General features: G+C 33.6%; 1 protein-coding gene across 3 annotated transcripts in view; it reads left to right on the plus strand.

The window, feature by feature from the left end:
• The first annotated feature begins 622 nt into the window (after positions 1-622).
• Positions 623-5,000, plus strand: part of LOC124422902 (protein abrupt-like) — a 63,077-nt gene continuing 58,699 nt past the window's right edge. Inside the window, exons 1-2 of one of the 3 annotated variants that reach the window (XM_046959895.1) lie at positions 810-890; positions 968-1,102. The gene's annotated coding sequence lies outside the window, so the exon portion shown is untranslated. Of the gene's footprint in view, positions 930-967; positions 1,103-4,252 lie in introns of those variants that run through there. The other 2 variants (XM_046959894.1, XM_046959893.1) reach the window with 2 other exon arrangements.

A 5,000-nucleotide genomic window follows, 5' to 3' on the forward strand; every position in this document is an offset into this window, starting at 1 on the left:
TGAATATATATATATTTCTGTATGTTAAGTATACCTGTCGATGGGCTAAACCAATATGGGTTCTCTTCTTATCGTTAGATATCCGTTGATAATACCAAGTACAATCTCATTGGAAAAGCGATAAACGTTTCTATCAAAGGAGACATCATATATATATATATACACACACATACACACACATGCACACAATAAATATATATATATATGTATATACACAATTGAGACATCTTATTGATTGTTGCGATATTATAGCTTTTTATATGATTTGTATTTGTATAATTCGAGATGTTAAACTACACTAATTGAGAGTGATATATGTATGTATATATATATATATATATAACATCTACATATATACATATATGTATATATATATACATATATCACTATATATATATATATATATATATATATATATATATATATATATATATTCACACCACACCTATAATTTGATTGTACTGCGATTTATTTTTAAAATGTTTTTTTTTCTCTTTTATATATATGTATGTATATACATACATATAAATATTATATATATATATATATATATATATATATATATTATGTATATGTATATATGAAGAAAAGAAAAGAAAAGAAATTTCGCCTCGTCCATCGCTTACTTGTAAATAAATTCTTAACTTGTATATATTCTCTGTGGAATAACGAAAATTTGTTTCTATCATTCGCAAAGGAAACATCTAATCATTAATTTTCCTTCTCTTTATTTATCATACCTCTTCATTTGTCTGTTTTTTTTTCTCTTTTTCTTTTTCTATTTCTTTTTCTAGATACTAACTAGTCGTGAGAATGACATCACTCGGATAGTTCAACCTTTGTCACATCTCTCATTGGACGATATGCGAAAGTTACTTTTTCGTTGGACTGTACGTTGCTAAGCCTGCTTGACTCCTACCAAGATTAAGGTAATGTTCGTACCTCTTATGATACAATAGCTATGTAGTCATTTCAGTACTCTATGGTGCTTCTACTTGGATTGCCGCAAAACGTTTCGAGTTTTTGCGTGGGAGCGTGCGAAAAATATTCGGAGTGACTTTTTCATTTCCCAAGAAAAACAGAGCAAAAAAGAAAATTAAAGGTACGAAAAGAGATCTATTTCTTTCCTCACCTTGAAACGATTAAATCGTTATATACAGGACTTCCCTTGATTAATTATTCTTTTAATTAAATGCATACATTTTGAATGGTGTGAAAAATTATGTAAATTGTAGTTCTAATTAACATATAACATTGTATACATGTAAGGTACATATATACAACGATAACATTTAATACATTCTTATCGAATAGAAAAAGAGAGTCAAAGTTATCGAATAGAAGTTCCTTTCTAGTTGGATTAAAATTATGCTCTTCGATGAGTATCATTTGTATCTAATTTTTGTCATCGTTAAGGAATACCATCCAAGATGTTCGATAGGAAATTCATAAGTCATATAAAACTTACCGTGACGTAGTATCAAATTTCTGGTTTCCACTAAGGGAAACCACCACGATCACCAACCAAAGGCGTTGTAAGTACACTGAAATTGATAAGAGATAATTAATAATAAGATTTCATTCTCCTTACACAACATATCAGTTTGATACAACATACAACTATAAAAAATCTATTTACTAGCATAACATTTGGAAAAAAATTCTATCGAGCAATGATAATACTCTATAGAGATGATTCACATGTTCACTTTTCAACATCATTTTTCCTATCGGTACAAAAAGCAATGTTTAGAATGACACAACATGGAAACTCATAAATTCAAATTGTTAATATCGTGATATAATGATAGAAAATATATAATGATACGTTTCTATCAAAGAAATATGGTATTATAATATAAGAAAGACGTAAAAAGTTATTGTGTCATGTCAAAAGACGAAGACGAAGTGCAAAGTACATAATAGATATCTTTTTAAAGGATCTAAACGCATACTCAACGAGTGTGCGCTCGTGATCGCGATATCGGTCGTGCTATGTGAAAATAATTTAAAAAAAAAAAAAAAAGAAAAAAGAACGAAATTTCCAAAGAGAGCGAAAAAAAGGAAAAAAAAACAAAATTGAAAATTGAAATATTAGAAAATAAAAAAAAAAAAAAAAGATAAAAAAGATAGAACAAGAAAATAGAAAATAAAAATTAGACGTGTACGGGTAAAACGATCAAACGATCATTCAAAATCGAAAATACGATTAGATCAGCTGTTTGTTGGTATGAATCGAGTCGCGTGCGAAAGCGAAGTGGAGGAGTGTCGCGTAAGTCGCTCTCGTAACGTAATACGAAAGGATTTAATATACCTGTCTCTCTCTCTCTCTCTCTCTCTCTCTCTCTCTCTCTCACTCTCTCTCTCTCTCTATCTACCTATCTATCTATCTCTCTCTTTCCGCGAAAATATAAATTTAATGATAAACGATGTTGGGATCTAAGAAGTAGGGACGATCGGAGGTCGTTCGTGTCACTCTGCTCCTTTAAATCTATCGATTGGACTTCCTTGCGTACACCGCACGAGCGAACGAAATTAGGTTAAAACTGCAGCGCGATTCTCTCTCTCTCTCTTACTCACTCTGTCTCCCTCACTCACTCATTCTCTCTCTCTCTCTCTCTCTCTCTCTCTCTTTCTATCACATACACCCACACACACACACTCATTCGTTCTTCCTCGAAACCGATACTCGTCGTTCGCGTAACATTGATTTTCTGAAATGGCCAATGTAAACGGTCGTTGATCTTGTTTAGTATTTTTTCGAAAGATTGACAATGACAAAAAAAAAAAAAAGAGAGAAGATTGAAAGAACGAAAAACAAAAAAGAGAGAGAGAGAGAGAGAGAGAGAGAGAGAGAGAGAGAGAGAGAGAGAGAGAAATGAGAATAAAGACAAAGATGGACACAAGTATAGAAAATAGAATTGTTCATTCTTATGAAAGAAAAGAATCATGGAAGGATGAGAGAATAGACTAGGTCCATGTCGTTTTCTCTTTCTCTCTTTTTCGTGCTTATACACACTCACACACACACGTAAAATCACCTATATTTGCACAGAGCGCAGAAAACATATACGCGTACAAACACACACAGACACACATACATATATATATATATATATGTATATACACTTCATCACCTTGCACTCTTCCTCGTCTTCGTACATCATCGTCAGGAACGAAAGATTTGTTGATGGGGTGATGGTCGAATAATAACACCCAAGATGATACACACCGTCAGACGACTGCCATCACTTTTATTATCAAACTCGATCGTTGCACGTTCGCGCACTCGCGTAAGAAGAGACGAATAAGTTATATATGTATGTATGTACGTATATATGTATATGTTATGTTATGTTATATACGTATATATGCATGTATATGAGAAGGACAAGTTTATAATCGCACTATTGGACGCGTCGTCGCCGTCGCCGTCGCCGTCATCGTCGTCGTCCTTGCTTATTCTTGCCTTCTTATGCACGGACTCTCTATTTCTCTGTCTCTCTCTTTCTATATCTTTCTTTGTTTCTCTCTATCTTTCTATTTCTCTCTATCTTTCTTTCTATGAATATATATATATATATATATATATATATACGTTCTATACGAGACAAGAAGAAGAGTAACGTGTGATCCGTTCTCTCTCGGATTCAAGGGAGAAAGAGAGAGAGATATAGGACCGATGTTGGTTCAGAAGAACGAGGGCTTAACACAATGAGTTTAAAACTCACGTTAAATATAGGATCATATCGAGAGTAAAGAGCCGCGTGAGATCAGCGTACGAGATGGGTTTTTGCACAAATTAGTGGTGGTGGTAGTGACGGTGGCGGTGGTGGTGGTGTGAAGGGGGAATTGGCGAGGGCAGAGGAGCGGATTGGTTCGTTCATAGCGCCACTCTCGGATTAATTTGGAAATACACGATTTGGTAGTAACGCGGTCGGAACATCGTGCTTACTTTGAGCGTATTAAAGCGTCGTAATCCTCTTCGACTCGTTATATTACATTACCTCAGCCGTAATCTGATTGGTTCATAACATTTGTTCACGACCAATCGGCGATAGTAACTTGGTACAGTCAAATGCATCGATCGGAGATTGGTCGAAATATTTCATTGGGATTCTAGAATATATTTATATATATATATATATACATATACATATACATATATATATGTACATGTATGTATATGTGTATATAATTTTTATATAATTTTTTATTTTATATATAAAATATATAATCTTTTTCTTTTTACATATAATTTTTTTTTTCTTTTTCTTTTTTTCAACTTTTATTAACTCAGAACGATACCTGCGTTAATTAGAGATCGTATTTGTTTCTCATAAAAGAAATTTAATAAAGAAATATTTGTCAAAGACGTAGGATATTCGGATTAACAGTTTAACATTATTTATTATTTTTAGGTTATGGGTCATTTGAAATTCGTGCGAAGACTTTTAGTCTTGAATTCTCCCCCTCTCTATCTCTATATATACATATCTCTCTCTCTTTCTCTCTCTCTCTTTTTTTCTCGTATAGTTAGAAACACGACGTTCAAAACGATACGTCAGAAGGTGAGCGAGCAAAGGAACGAAGGAGCGGACGAGTGAGTTAGTAAGTTAGTGAGTGAGTGAGAGTCTGTTAGAGAAATTTTTTTATTCAAAGTTGGTAATATCACGAAGAAGTGGAATCATTGGTCCTAACGGAAATTCGGCAATGCAGACATGGCGCGAAATAGAGCCGGCGCTGTCGGTCCGTTCCACGTTTAATCCGTACGGATATATACCATAGAATAAATTCCAATTTTTTTTTCTTTTTTTTTCTTTTAATTTCATTTTCTCTCTCTCTCTCTCTCTCTCTCTCTCTCTCTCTCTTGCTATCTATCCTTCCTCTTCTGTGTCGTTATGCGTTCGTAGTGTTCGTAAGAGGATCTAGAGGTTGGACGCGCGCACGTTCCTTCTATACCATATACCATATCGTACCACATAACCATAACCACCAAC

Source organism: Vespa crabro, chromosome 3, assembly GCF_910589235.1.
Source record: "Vespa crabro chromosome 3, iyVesCrab1.2, whole genome shotgun sequence".
In the NCBI taxonomy this organism is placed as follows: Eukaryota; Metazoa; Arthropoda; class Insecta; order Hymenoptera; family Vespidae; genus Vespa; species Vespa crabro.